Genomic DNA, 17152 nt, shown 5'->3' on the forward strand with positions numbered 1-17152 from the left:
ACTGTTTGGTACTAGAATGATAATCAAAAACCTCGATTGTCAAACTTCAGTGGTGGAACAAAAACTCTTTGATGTCAAAGATCGTTTGGCTGTTTTACAGGACTTAAATGAAACAAGAAGAAGTCTGAGTAACACGATACAGAAGCCAACAACCACTGAAGAGAAACCACCTGTCCCAGCAAGACCTGTCTGGATTCCAAAGATTGGGGATCTAGTCAGGGAAAAGATTGCGGTAAAGAAGGAATTTGGGCCTTCTTACAGAAAAGCAGTGCCTGTCTTGGCAATCCACGGAACAAGATCAGTATTACTACCGCCTCTTGCTGGTAAAAGGGAGAACAGGGTTGTATCCATCGACCTGGTCAAACCACATCATGTGGCCGATAATAAGTAGTAGGCCCAGTGGACTCCCAAGAAATAGCAAAAGACCAAATCTTGCTACAATCCAAGAGGTTCAAACTGAAAGACTTATCACCTTTGATAAACCTGCAGTAAGAAAAGAAGGACTATGCAACAAAGCCATGGAACTTGTGCCTCTTGAAACCCAAATAACAGTTCGTCACAAAACTCCTGTTTACAATGATGTAGAATCTGACTATACAAATATGACAAAGGAAGAAGCTGCTCCAAAGATCGATAACAATCGTGATGCAATTCCAACAATTGACCGAACTGCCTCTGGCTATTTCATCAACCTTGAAACATTTTCTGAAGATTCCAGTGAACCTGAAAGTACGCCAGCAAATAAAACTTTTTTAAAAAAATAACAGAACTCTTTCATCAGCTTGAAAAGACATATCTGGTTTCACCATGGGTTGAATTTTGGATTGTGTTAGGTGTGCTTGTTTTCCTGCTCTGGCTCATTCTTGTCTTAAGCTTGGGGAAAATGATAGATGGAAAATACAGTACAATGAATACATCAAGCAAAAAAATAAACTTGCTCCTGAAGCCTCACAAATCATCTCATCGTGAACGAAGAGACCTCTCACCTGTTAACATCACAGCCGTTCCTATACCTGGTGGTATAGCATGGGACAGAACTGATTATGACATCTATGGCCCAGTAGAGCTGCGGAAGATTTCACACCCATTCAAGGTTTCTTTGAGTGACTTTGTATCACCCAGCACATTTTCTGATGATTGGGACTTTGAAACTGTTAATAATATGATGACAGACTTAGTAATGTCAGCTAAGTTTACAGAACATGAATACTTAGAGTGTTCAACAGATTATGAACAAATGTATTGTTTTAATCATTATGGTCACCATTATTTGCATAAATGGAATGAAAACAATGTTGACCAATACAAAACAAATTAAGGCCCAGATGTAGGTAATAGCAAATTACCGAATGGCAAATACCGAATTTTACAGATTCAGTATTTACAATTCGGTAATTGCTATGTAGGTAAACAATTTGGTAAAAATACCGAATCGGTAAGATTCGGTAATTACCGATTCAGTAATTACCGAATTGGTATTTGCCATTGATTCCTATGGGCCTTGAAGCCCATAGGATTCAATAGCAAATACCGGTTCGGTAATTACCGAATCGGTAAAATTACCGATTTTACAAGGGGGACAGGGTGTCACTTTGACACCCTGTTGCACCCCTGTTTCTGGCCTGTGTGCCATGTGAAACACATACATGCCCTTAGGGCATGTCTGTGTGCCACATGGCACAGGTGTACATGAACAGATGTGCATGTACACTGGAATTAGTTATTTACCATGGAATAGTATTCCATGGTAAATAACGATTCAGTAAGGGCCTGTGGCACTGATTACAGTGCCACCTACATATTGATTTAAAGAATCTGTAAATTTACCGAATCGGTATTTTACCGATTCTGTACATTTACCGAATCGGTAAATATACTGATTCTGTAAATATGAGCCCACCTACATGTCAATTCCCAAATACCGGTCGGTTATGGCCGAAATCGGCCGTTACCGACCGGTAATTGGTGAGCTACATCTGGCCCTTATTCTCCAAACTTCTATGCTCAACTGTCTACATTAGGTTTTGACTTTTGGAAAGACAACATTGAGACAAAAACTCTCTGGGGCACAAAAGACTGGCAGGTGCAAGGTTTAGAAGCCCTGTTCAGAGCCTGCATTATACCAGAACAAATAATGTTTTTAAAGGACACTGTTCAACAAACTTCTTGTCTTGGCCTGGCTAAGATAAAAGATTTAAACAAACCGTCCATACCAAAGCCTGCACCTGACAGTTTTAACACTGCGGATGAGGAGGTAGACGTAAAACAGATTATACAACACAACAGAACTAATACTGATTGGAAAAAATGGTTAATCTGGCCCACAGACATGATTAACTGTCAAGAGAGATTCCTGAATAAAACACAAGGGTTCACAGTGAATAGACCAGATCCAAGATATTCCCAGAGACAACATCCAGGGATAGTAACTACTTACAGTGTAGGAAAACTATGCCTTGAATGGCTACTGAAATCCACACTTCCAGAAATCAAACAACACTGATCTTTACTTAAAGAAGGCAATGATTTGCGAGATTCCTTATTGGGGCCTTGCAAACCACATCAAAAACGTTTCATATACACCAATATATATGCTGCGTACAATGAAGCTTGGAAAATAACGCAAATGAAACTGCAGAAAGAATACGAGAAATTGATCTATTAATTTAGGGAAAATTCTCTCTGTAATGGACAATGGGTTAATGACTCTATCCTCCAGAATATATTCTTTGGACAGCATTGTATCCTCTGCAATTGACATAATAGAGCAGGATTTTCTAATGTTACAACATGGCCAGTCTCAATTACGTTCTATATTGCAGCTAGGCTGGACGTTAAAAAATCTTCGTTCGGGCTACCTGCCATGGCGTCTAATCAACACAACGTCATTGTTTGGTGTATTTAACCTTTGGCACAAAGAGGAGCAGACTATACGGTACTGAGCATTGAAAAACTGGAAAGATTACCATTGACAGTTTCTGAGAAGCCTGTCATTGAATGAATAATATATGGCATCATCACGATACCAGTGACGATTTTCCAATTTCCGTATTGTCTACAGCATATACCAGCGAGCCTGTATGAAAGGTTGGGTAAAGAATACATTAAGTCGACCTGGACTTTACCTTACACAGACAAATGTTGGAGTGGGGGAAAAGAGGTATTCATTAGTGGTAAAAATTGTAAGAACTCACAAAGTGGTACACTTTTGTGGCAAGGTATTAATTTACACGGAGCCTGCGAAGGCTCTGCAAATAACCTCTCTTGCCACCTGCAGAGTACACCCTCCACAGTGATAGAACCAATTTTCAGGCAGCTATCCAATGGCAGCTACGTTATGCTCAATTACCACAGTTGTTGTGGCATGTTGGTAGTTAGTGTGTCATCCAGGGTCACTTATTGTATTCAAGTATTGTACCCAAAGAGTAAGACAGACAGGGAGACGGCGTTATGGCCTTTACTGAATATCTATATATTGATACTTTAAGCAGAATGAAAGTCATTCTTTTACAAAAAACTGTGCCACTGACCTCGTCTAGTGAAACGTATGATCTGCAAGTTGCAAGAACTTCTACAGAGATACATGCATTATGATCAACAAACTGCCCAGTACATTTCGCAGAAATGTTAGGTCAAATCTTAAATATGTCTGATACCAGTGGCATCGCACATGTATTTAAGACAATTTTTTCGGGACTGTTAACACCATTTAAAGCAGTCCTCGGCATTTTTCCAAATTTTGTGCACTCTGTGTTCAGCGGCCTGCCTCTCATCTTGGGACTCGTAGCAGGAATTCTATTTTTATTTTTCCTGCTACGATATGGCAAGTACAGTCACCAGCGATACCCAGACTACCATGAAACAAACCCTCCTTGCCATGAGGTATCGTGAACGCATTACACAGATTCTTGGCTTGGCTCATTTAAGAGATCTGAACACCACCTGGTTCCTTTCATTCAGACCAATCTGGCAAGATTGCATCTTACCTGTTCTACGATGCCTGCTTTTTTGGAGAGGAATGCGTGTTGGATATTTGTCTTACACTTCCATCAGTCCTGCCATCGGATGTTGACGCTTTGCTAGGTCCGGTAACAACTCATGCATCGTTTTGCCCCCAACGGCTGCCAATTCTGATGACGGTATTCATTGAGGTCTCACCGGCAAGTCTAACTGAGGGTGAGATACGTGACACTACAGGCACACAGGTACCACCTACTGCGTGCATTGCTAATGCATCAAAAGCTGACGGCGATGATCCTCATCTATGCACATTTGACATGCTAACTGAAGTGGCTCTACTTTCGCCTACTTTGGTAGACAGTTTCTTTGCAACCCTAGATGATATGATGTTTTCTCCTGACACCGAGAATAACTTTTGACTCATGCACACAGCGTTTCCTGAACTCTGAAATTCGGCCTTCATTTTTTCAAAACAAACCATCTAACAATTTGAACTTTTTTCAAAATAGAACTTTTGGCACCGGGTAATCTTCTTAAAATAGAACTATTCTTAGAGAACAAGATTTCTTTTGAAAAACTTCCTAATTACTATATTTGGCCTTGTCCTAAAAACAAAAACAGTTTAAATACTATGCTATGGGATTTTTCTTCTGTACCTTAAGAGACATTTCATGAATGTAATTTTATTCTTCATACATATTAGGATGTATGCTCTCATAATATGCTTCATATCTGTTGATACTTGTTTTTCATACAGTTTATACTATTTTTCATGTGAACAAACCTTTTCAAAAGCAATTTGTATTTTGGGTTGGATTGTAAACACTTGCCTTAGATATGTTCAGTGCTTATAAATTTAGTTTTATTGAACTTAATATCGTGGAGTGGGTGTTATATACGAATCTAGAACCCTAGTGTAATTTTCCTGATGCATGCCCATATACAGGTACAAATCACCCGATCTTTATATAGGCATAGAAATCATACCCTTATTTAGACTGAGCCTATGCAGCCCAAATACGGCAGGGCTACTTCCACTAAGTTCCAAGAATCCACAATGATTTCTTAGAAAAACCCGCCTTCAGCAGCTAGGGACTTCCCCTTGCCTGAATACTAATTTATCTAGGAAATCATGGAGTTTTCAAAGAACTGAGTCTTTGATGACGTTATTATGTCTAATCATACGTCAAACTCGGCACCTTCAAAGTATAAATATGCCTACATTTGCCCAGACAAACACACGGGGGTTTGGAGCAGATCGACTATCTACTTGCCCGACGCACCCTGCAGCAGCAAGTGCCGAAGGAAGCCGACCCTCCAGCTGACGCACTGAGAGACTCTGTCTTTTCTCCTGCCTAGAAATCCAGCTCCAGTGTTTCCAGGTTATCCTTGCGGGTTGCTGGGTGATCGAGTCCTGAGAGAGAGATACAAGACCTCATTCATTCGAAAACCAAGGTAGGGAGCTGATTAGACCCTTAGAGAATTCATAGATAGATACTTGGCAGAGAAAAACTTACTAAACTTAAAGCTACACCTCACTTGCTGCTTCCCTTGTACTAGACTTAGGTTAGGTACACCGGGGTAGGCGTATTTTAGAAGCACCAGTTGGGTACTTTTAGTCATTCTTTTATCGCTGTATGTATTTTATGTTTTAGGCATTTTATAGCTTAGAAACCATATCATGCTCTTACAGTACTATGATATAATACTCTTCGTATTATATGCCTGGTACCTTATAACCAGTATTACGATTTTAGCAGTACATTTCTTATGCTTGAGAAAGAAGACTGTTCATTAAATACTTTTTTATTGAAAACGCCCATCTCTCTATTTTCTCAGAACCTCTGGTGAAACGAAGCATGCACGATTGACTGAGTAAAATAGCTATCTATTGTTTCCGCGACTCTAGAGATTGATTTCTTATTCTTGGTAAACAAATTTGTCATGTTTATGCGGTTGTCAGAAACTAATACCTTCTTGCGAATTCGAGAAAGTTTCTAGTGACCTCTGAGCTAGCTGGCACTCACAATTAAGTCTAATATATGCGATAGAGACCTAGTCGACCTCATTCCTACGTATAAACTATAGTATATATTATTCCAATGCACAGAGCATATTGGGAATATAGGAACTACACAACACTCTGATTCCATGGCGTAAATCCTGCGATGCAGCTTAGAAGCTACTTACTCTTTACACAAAATGTAAAATGTATAATGAGAATGACAAGAAACATATAAAATGAATGTGCACCTTGCACATGTTTTAGAAAATGACAACGATCATGAGAAAACATATAGTACATGCATCGTAATAGAGTTATCATATTGTAGAAATACAGGAAAAATTATATACTGTGTGTCTAGCTTTTTTAACAGTTGATTTTCGTATAAAGGTCGACTTCATTCTAAACACTCTGAAGAAGTTCTGCATTTTCCTTTGTCAAAACTCAACCTTCTGACATCAAGAAAATATAAAAAAATGTACATATGTAAGCTATAATTAGGATGCATTATTAGGCTTTACTTGTAACTACAATGATTCACCTGCTGAATTTAAATAAAGTAATTGTCACAAAGTCATCCTCTTTAACTGACTGACTGACTGACTGAATGATGGTATTTATAGAGCGCACTTATGCCGAGGGGTCTTGGCGCTGGGTAGAGTGATCTGGCAATTGCACTAAGATTAGCATTGTGTAAAGAGCCTGGTTTTAATGGCTTTCCTGAAGATGGTGCGTGAGGGCTGAAGTCGGAGCGAGACAGGGAGGGAGTTCCATAATTTGGCTGCCAAGAATGAAAAAAGTTTCCCTCCCCAACTGACAATTTTCATCTTAGGAGGAAGAACCAGCCCACACATACACATACTGTTTGCAGAGACAGACATGGTAGATTATATGTAACATTCTGTTCATGTGCCTAAGATCACACTGTGAGTGAAGCTTGATTCACCCATCAGTGTGATCTTAGGCAGAGACACACATACTGTTTGCAGAGACAGACATGGTAGATTATATGTAACATTCTGATCATGTGCCTAAGATCACACTGTGAGTGAAGCTTGATTCATCCATCAGTGTGATCTTAGGCAGAGACACACATACTGTTTGCAGAGACAGACATGGTAGATTATATGTAACATTCTGATCACGTGCCTAAGATCACACTGTGAGTGAAGCTTGATTCATCCATCAGTGTGATCTTAGGCAGATACACACATACTGTTTGCAGAGACAGACATGGTAGATTATACGTAACATTCTGATCATGCGCCTACGATCACACTGTGAATGAAGCTTGATTCACCCATCAGTGTGATCTTAGGCAGAGACACACATACTGTTTGCAGAGACAGACAAAGTAGATTATATGTAACATTCTGATCATGTGCCTACGATCACACTGTGAGTGAAGCTTGATTCACCCATCAGTGTGATCTTAGGCAGAAAAACACATACTGTTTGCAGAGACAGACATGGTAGATTATATGTAACATTCTGATCATGTGCCTAAGATCACACTGTGAGTGAAGCTTGATTCATCCATCAGTGTGTTCTTAGGCAGAGACACACATACTGTTTGCAGAGACAGACATGGTAGATTATATGTAACATTCTGATCATGTGCCTAAGATCACACTGTGAGTGAAGCTTGATTCACCCGTCAGTGTGATCTTAGGCACATGATCAGTATGATCTTACACAGAGACACACATACTGTTTGCAGAGACAGACATGGTAGATTATATGTAACATTCTGATCATGTGCCTAAGATCACACTGTGAGTGAAGCTTGATTCACTCATCAGTGTGATCTTAGGCAGAGACACACATACTGTTTGCAGAGACAGACATGGTAGATTATATGTAACATTTTGATCATGTGCCTAAGATCACACTGTGAGTGAAGCTTGATTCATCCATCAGTGTGATCTTAGGCAGAGACACACATACTGTTTGCAGAAACAGACATGGTAGATTATATGTAACATTTTGATCATGTGCCTAAGATCACACTGTGAGTGAAGCTTGATTCATCCATCAGTGTGATCTTAAGCAGAGACACACATACTGTTTGCCGAGACAGACATTGTAGATTATATGTAACATTTTGATCATGTGCCTAAGATCACACTGTGAGTGAAGCTTGATTCACCCATCAGTGTGATCTTAGGCACATGACCAGGATGTTACATGTAATCTACCATGTCTTTAAAAAACATGTACTTCCATATTTTTAAAAACATCAACTAAGCATGTTATTCACCCAGATCCAATTAAAATCAAGCTTGACTCACAGAGTGATCTTAGGCACATAAGACACATGTCATGACACACACACAAGGACAGAAATGTCACACATAAAAAGAGAGATTATGCACGTGCAAAGTGGCATGAGACACAGGCACAGAGTACCTTTTAACCTAAAAGAGACAAACTGTTTGAAGGCACAGGTGACATTATTGAAAAATGTGAAAATGTAATTCCTTATTTCACACAGAAACTCAGTGTGATCTTTGACAAAAATTTAAAAGCATACCTTTTTACCAGAAAACATTTTCTATAGTAAATTGTTTTTCACACAAAGCACAGCCCATTTCACTGACCACTACAAAGCAAAGCAGAAACCTAACTCATTTCCAAAATACATTTCCAATATGCACCATACAATTTTTAAACAGCATTACAAAAAAACATGACACACAATGCAAGAACAAATAAGCACAATATGCTTCTTAATCTTCCCTATCCTGCATACAGCAGTGTATCTTCATTAAATGAATCATATATCAGATAACACACAGGCACAGAGTAAAGTGAGACACAAGCAAAGAATACTCTTTAAGCTAATTGAGGCAAACTGTTACAAGGCACAGGTGACATTATTGAAAAATGTGAAAATGTTTTCTCTTATTTCAAACAGAAACTCAGTGTGATCCTCCACCAAAATTTGAAAAGCAGACTTTTTTCCAGAAAATATTTTCCATACTAAATCGTTTTTGACACAAAGCACAGCTCATTTAAATGACCACTACAGAAACAAAGCAGAAACCTAACTCATTTTCAAAATACATTTCCAATATGCACCATTCTATTTTTAAACAACATTACAAAAAAATGACACAAAATGCAAGAATAAAGTAGCACAATATGCTTCTTAATCTTCCCCATAGTGCATACAGCACTCTATCTTTATTAAAAGAATCATTACTCACCTTTAAAAATGCTTTGAAAGATAAAGAACAGTGTCAGTCACACACAACAGATTTTCTTAAGCAGAATCTCTGAATAATGCTTCTTTCACTGGAGCCTCAGAATAATGGCACAGATTATTTCTCATTTCAGACCCATATTCCTGTACATAACCAATCAAAATTCTTCCCACACAAATTCAAAACCAAACTGCACATTTTAATTGGTTGTACATTTGAACACTTGGAAACTCACATAATATTCATCCATCCCCCAGTGCCCATTCACCCTGTTACCATGGTAAATCCCTCCTAACCCAGCACACAGTTGAGAAGTTCCTCATACTATGTTGCAAAAGAATCCAGCAAGGGTGTTTGACCTCTCAATGAACTAGCTAATCAAGTGCAATGTTTCTTTAAATGACTTTTTCTCAACCATTGAAATGACTTCTTTAAAAAAAAAAAAAGCATGCACCCTAATTTTCAGTGGTGAATTTTAAGAAAGCACCAATCATTTCTTGTTTTTCAAGTACACTGAATCTCAACCACTTTTTTTCATAATGAAACTGCCATTTCATTTCCATAACTCATCTGAATACAAACCCATCTACCTTCAAGATGCCAAAAGTCTGCTTTGTGGGTCATAGCTATGTCTTCTGTAGTGAAAGATTTGCAAGCAACAGAGGTATTTACAAACTTGATTTACCAAATGTGGACATTGTGTGGATTGGACAGAGAGGATTAAGAAATCACCAATTGATACCATTGATAAAATCCTTTATGCATCTACCACACCCTGACCTCATAATTGTGCACTGTGGTGGAAATGATCTAGGCACTTTGACTGGGGTAGATCTGGAAATGCTTATAAAGGACATCTTTGGGCAACTGATGTCACTTTTTCCAAAAACTGCCGTGGTATTTTCTAATATATGCCAAATGCAAAAATGGAACTGGTCCAAGCAATTTTGTCCACAGATTGAGAAAGCAAGGAAACATGTAAATAAAACTGTTTTAGCTTTCCTCAGAGACTATGGTATGGGTTCCATTTACCACAATAACTTGCGTTACAACATGCAAGGCATCTATAGGAGAGATGGTGTACACTTTACAGATGAGGGGAATAGAGTCTTCCTCTTGAATTTGAGACTCTGCATTGGTACCTACTTGTAGGTACAAAAAACACCCACATAACACAACAGCTCTTTTCAGAGCTACCCTAACTCTAAGCACTCTAAATAATTTTTTTACTCTATTTTTTTACACTGTTTTTCCCCGTGGTGCGCTCAGGTTGCGCGTACCGGAGAGCGCACCTGAGAACGCACCCAGCGTTAGCCCGCAAATTAAAAAAAAAGAAATACTTTTTTTGCCCTTCAGGGTCCTTCTAGGCCCTCCTCAAAAAACCTAGGGGGTGTCTACCCTGCCCCCTTTTAATCATTTGCCCTTTTTTTTTTCACCTCAGGTGTCTCAATTTTCCAGAGACACAAGATGGCGGACTCTCCGGACTGTTTAGAATGTCGACAGCCAATCAGCTTTCCGCTCGCGCACTTCCGTAGCCCGCCGGGTGCGCTCCCCGGTACGCGTACCGGTCAGCGCTCGGAGCGCACCTATACATATATATGTGTTTTTGAAGTTAATTTTAAAAAAAAACACTGGAGCAATTTTCACCAAATATAGCAAAGGCACATCTGCATACCAGTCCCTACAATTTTGCAAAGTTTGGCGTAATTCCGTTCAGCGGTTCGGGCTGTAGACGTGTCAGAACGTCCTATGGAAATTAACATGGGGAAAACACGTTTTGGGACCCCCCTTTTTTCTCAGCCCCCACTTCACGAATCCCCCCAAAACTTTCAGGGAAGGAGCGGAGCGGGGCTGGCCCAAATTTTGGAAAATCATATGCAAATTCCTCAACTGGCACCAGAGTTATTCCCAATAGAATGTTGCGGATTTCCTATGGTAGCTAGGTCCTAACTATAACTACCTACTGGCAATCGCCAGTAGGTAATATATATACATATATATATTTTATTTGTTGAGTATGAATATCTTTAAGAAAACTATTAACTCACTTTACGTATGTGTATATTTTATCATAGAAGACGGAGACACCAGCATCTGTAAAATGGACACTATTGAGGAAGCCAGTACTGCCATATATGAGAGCCCACTGGGGCAGAATTGTACAAAATATTTCTTAATCTGTTGCTAAAGTATATATGGTTATTTAAGCAGCCCACTGGGGCAGAATTGACAAATTTATATAACAGTAATACTTTTGACCACCAATTGATTGTAAAGTATATTAATTTACATTGGTCATATTATTCACTTTAACTAATTCCATACAATGAATTGTAACCATATTTAACAAATATGATACTGATACAATTAATGCCTTGGAATAGGAAATGTAATACTACAAAATGGCGCCCATGTTTCCTTACCTACTGATGTGGTGCAGTAGTCCTATGTCTATGTTGATTTTTTGTGATGTCCACACTTAGGTTTTTTTCATATATACTTTATTGTAACAATAAAATAATGACCCGTGACCTAGGAGCTGGGCTCCGAAACGCGTCGGGGCAGGACTGCCGATTTATGATTCAATAAATCCAATTCACACGCAAAAACGGAGTTTGGGCTCGGTTCTTTCGCTCTTTGATCGCAAAGATATTCACGAAGGAAGTTGATGTCATATATATATATATATATATATATATATATATATATTCAATAACAAAGTGCCCACGAGCTTCGGGGAGCACTCAACAGCGCCTCCACCATCCAGTGCTTGTTGTCCGCCCACCTGTTAGAGACCTTAAGTTATATTTGCTGCCTGACGCGTTTCAGGGTAGGAAACCCTTTCTTCAGAGGCTTCTCGGCTTAAAATCATGGCGCTACAGCGTTTGTGTGTTCTCTACGTTCTTTTATTCAATACTGGCCCCACGTGACATCAGGGGGCCCTGCTAAGTGCAGTATGCATGCCCCATGCATTTTGGGACATGTAGTTTCACAGCGCCATAATGTAAATTTTTTTCGCCGTGTTGAAATGTCTTCAATAGATTGCAGACTCCTGTGGGTGGGTGGGCTTGTTGATTTGCTGTGCTGCTTGATCGGGGAAAAGTTCCTTTCACCAGCCTCTCTATTTAGTTCATCAGAGATGGTGCTCACCCCACGGCAGGACGGCCGTGCAATTATTCAATAACAAAGTGCCCATGAGCTTCGGGGAGCACTCAACAGCGCCTCCACCATCCAGTGCTTGTTGTCCGCCCACCTGTTAGAGACCTTAAGTTATATTTGCTGCCTGACGCGTTTCAGGGTAGGAAACCCTTTCTTCAGAGGCTTCTCGGCTTAAAATCATGGCGCTACAGCGTTTGTGTGTTCTCTACGTTCTTTTATTCAATACTGGCCCCACGTGACATCAGGGGGCCCTGCTAAGTGCAGTATGCATGCCCCATGCATTTTGGGACATGTAGTTTCACAGCGCCATAATGTACCTTTTTTTCGCCGTGTTGAAATGTCTTCAATAGATTGCAGACTCCTGTGGGTGGGTGGGCTTGTTGATTTGCTGTGCTGTTTGATCGGGGAAAAGTTCCTTTCACCAGCCTCTCTATTTAGTTCATCAGAGATGGTGCTCACCCCACGGCAGGACGGCCGTGCAATTATTCAATAACAAAATGCCCACGAGCTTCGGGGAGCACTCAACAGCGCCTCCACCATCCAGTGCTTGTTGTCCGCCCACCTGTTAGAGACCTTAAGTTATATTTGCTGCCTGACGCGTTTCAGGGTAGGAAACCCTTTCTTCAGAGGCTTCTCGGCTTAAAATCATGGCGCTACAGCGTTTGTGTGTTCTCTACGTTCTTTTATTCAATACTGGCCCCACGTGACATCAGGGGGCCCTGCTAAGTGCAGTATGCATGCCCCATGCATTTTGGGACATGTAGTTTCACAGCGCCATAATGTACCTTTTTTTCGCCGTGTTGAAATGTCTTCAATAGATTGCAGACTCCTGTGGGTGGGTGGGCTTGTTGATTTGCTGTGCTGCTTGATCGGGGAAAAGTTCCTTTCACCAGCCTCTCTATTTAGTTCATCAGAGATGGTGCTCACCCCACGGCAGGACGGCCGTGCAATTATTCAATAACAAAGTGCCCACGAGCTTCGGGGAGCACTCAACAGCGCCTCCACCATCCAGTGCTTGTTGTCCGCCCACCTGTTAGAGACCTTAAGTTATATTTGCTGCCTGACGCGTTTCAGGGTAGGAAACCCTTTCTTCAGAGGCTTCTCGGCTTAAAATCATGGCGCTACAGCGTTTGTGTGTTCTCTACGTTCAGCAAATCAACAAGCCCACCCACCCACAGGAGTCTGCAATCTATTGAAGACATTTTAACACGGCGAAAAAAAGGTACATTATGGCGCTGTGAAACTACATGTCCCAAAATGCATGGGGCATGCATACTGCACTTAGCAGGGCCCCCTGATGTCACGTGGGGCCAGTATTGAATAAAAGAACGTAGAGAACACACAAACGCTGTAGCGCCATGATTTTAAGCCGAGAAGCCTCTGAAGAAAGGGTTTCCTACCCTGAAACGCGTCAGGCAGCAAATATAACTTAAGGTCTCTAACAGGTGGGCGGACAACAAGCACTGGATGGTGGAGGCGCTGTTGAGTGCTCCCCGAAGCTCGTGGGCACTTTGTTATTGAATAATTGCACGGCCGTCCTGCCGTGGGGTGAGCACCATCTCTGATGAACTAAATAGAGAGGCTGGTGAAAGGAACTTTTCCCCGATCAAGCAGCACAGCAAATCAACAAGCCCACCCACCCACAGGAGTCTGCAATCTATTGAAGACATTTTAACACGGCGAAAAAAAGGTACATTATGGCGCTGTGAAACTACATGTCCCAAAATGCATGGGGCATGCATACTGCACTTAGCAGGGCCCCCTGATGTCACGTGGGGCCAGTATTGAATAAAAGAACGTAGAGAACACACAAACGCTGTAGCGCCATGATTTTAAGCCGAGAAGCCTCTGAAGAAAGGGTTTCCTACCCTGAAATGCGTCAGGCAGCAATTATAACTTAAGGTCTCTAACAGGTGGGCGGACAACAAGCACTGAATGGTGGAGGCGCTGTTGAGTGCTCCCCGAAGCTCGTGGGCACTTTGTTATTGAATAATTGCACGGCCGTCCTGCCGTGGGGTGAGCACCATCTCTGATGAACTAAATAGAGAGGCTGGTGAAAGGAACTTTTCCCCGATCAAGCAGCACAGCAAATCAACAAGCCCACCCACCCACAGGAGTCTGCAATCTATTGAAGACATTTTAACACGGCGAAAAAAAGGTACATTATGGCGCTGTGAAACTACATGTCCCAAAATGCATGGGGCATGCATACTGCACTTAGCAGGGCCCCCTGATGTCACGTGGGGCCAGTATTGAATAAAAGAACGTAGAGAACACACAAACGCTGTAGCGCCATGATTTTAAGCCGAGAAGCCTCTGAAGAAAGGGTTTCCTACCCTGAAACGCGTCAGGCAGCAAATATAACTTAAGGTCTCTAACAGGTGGGCGGACAACAAGCACTGGATGGTGGAGGCGCTGTTGAGTGCTCCCCGAAGCTCGTGGGCACTTTGTTATTGAATAATTGCACGGCCGTCCTGCCGTGGGGTGAGCACCATCTCTGATGAACTAAATAGAGAGGCTGGTGAAAGGAACTTTTCCCCGATCAAGCAGCACAGCAAATCAACAAGCCCACCCACCCACAGGAGTCTGCAATCTATTGAAGACATTTTAACACGGCGAAAAAAAGGTACATTATGGCGCTGTGAAACTACATGTCCCAAAATGCATGGGGCATGCATACTGCACTTAGCAGGGCCCCCTGATGTCACGTGGGGCCAGTATTGAATAAAAGAAAGTAGAGAACACACAAACGCTGTAGCGCCATGATTTTAAGCCGAGAAGCCTCTGAAGAAAGGGTTTCCTACCCTGAAACGCGTCAGGCAGCAAATATAACTTAAGGTCTCTAACAGGTGGGCGGACAACAAGCACTGGATGGTGGAGGCGCTGTTGAGTGCTCCCCGAAGCTCGTGGGCACTTTGTTATTGAATATATATATATATATATATATATATATATATATATATATATATATATATATATATATATGACATCAACTTCCTTCGTGAATATATATATATATATATATTACCTACTGGCAGTCGCCAGTAGGTATATATAGTTAGGATTTTTTTGAATAGGGATTTCTGAAAATTCTATGTTGAATAACTTTGGCGTTGATGGACGGAATTGGCTGAAAGTTTCAGGAAAATGGCACATTTTGTTTCTGAGCGTCCCCTGAAAGTTTGGGGGGGTTTCGTCAAGCGGGGGCCGAGAAAAAAGTGGGTCCCAAAACGTGTTTTTAACATTGAGTTTTCCATTGGGCGGTTGGACTCACTTTTAGCTCGAACGGCTGAATGGATTTCCACAAAACTTGACAAAATTGTAGGGACTGGTAGCCCGATGTGCCTTTGCTATGTCTCAAGATATATGCTCCAGTGGTTTTTACGAAAATTAACTTTGAAAAATATATATTGGGCTACATTGGCCTATATATATGTTAGAGCCCAAATGTAGCCCAATGTAGCCCAATGTAGCCCAATGTAGCCCAAAGATGGCCACCAGAGACAAAACAAATCAAATGTAGCCCAAATATCAGCCAGAGGTAGCCCAACTATAGCCCAATGACAGAATGTCCCAGAGTGTTCTAAAGAACAACTAGAACGCTAACAGTCTTACTTATGACAAAAGTATGGCACACCTGAAGTCATCTTGATTGGAATAAAGTGGTAACACTTAATACATTTAATTTGAAAAGGAACAAAATGAGGGGTTTCATTTTGCCATAGAAATGTTATATATATATATATATATATATATATATATATATATATATATATATATATATATATATATATATATATATATATATATTACCTACTGGCGGTCGCCAGTAGGTATATATAGTTAGGATTTTTTCTCTATGGGATTTTTGAAAATTCTATGTCTAATAACTTTGGCGTTTGTGGACGGAATTGGCTGGAATTTTCAGGAAAATGGAACATTGTGTTTCTGAGCAGCCCCTGAAAATTTGGGGGGGTTTCGTCAAGGGGGGGCCGAGAAAAAAGGGGGGTCCCAAAACGTGTTTTTAACATTGAGTTTTCCATAGGGCGGTTGGCCTCACTTTTAGCCCGAATGGCTGAATGGATTTCCACGAAACTTGGCAAAATTGTAGATATTGTTTGCCCGATGTGCCTTTGCTAGGTCTCAAGATATGTGGTCCTGTGAATTTTGAGTAGATTAGGTTTAAAAAAAGATATATATCTAGAGCCGCGCCCGGTACGCGTACCGGGGAGCGCTTCAGGCGCGCCACGCGACTTGCGCACGGCAAGCTGATTGGTTCTCGGGTGTCTGTAAACATTCGAAACAGTCCGCAGTGGCCGCCATCTTGTGTCTCGGTGGGATTGAGACACAAGAGGTGGCAAGAATCAAAGGGGGGGAATGAGCAAAAGGGGGCAGGGTACACCCCCCTGACCCCCTACTTTTGATGTGGGGGCCATAAAAGGCTCCCGCGGGTGAAAAAAAAATAAAAAATATTCGATTTTCTCGGGGGGGAGCGCCCGGTACGCGCACCGGGGAGCTTACGGGGGAGCGTACCATGGAGATTAAAAATGACAGACTTTTTTTTTAAAAAAAAAAGCTTCTTTTTATAAATTGGAGGTAGTTCTGAAAAGAACTTTTTTTTTGATTTTGTTGTTTTATATATTTTGTTTTTGTTTTTGTTGTTTTATATATTTTTTTGACTTTTTAAAACAATTTTATATTTTTTTGGGATTTTTGTCAAGGGAAAAACAAAAACAGGGATTCCAAAACTGCTCAACAGGAGCAAAAAAATTTGAAAATTTAGGGACTGGCAGAGCAGCGGTGTTGCTGTTTCTTTAGGGCA

This window comes from Lissotriton helveticus, chromosome 5_1 (assembly GCF_964261635.1).
Source record: "Lissotriton helveticus chromosome 5_1, aLisHel1.1, whole genome shotgun sequence".
Taxonomy (NCBI): domain Eukaryota; kingdom Metazoa; phylum Chordata; class Amphibia; order Caudata; family Salamandridae; genus Lissotriton; species Lissotriton helveticus.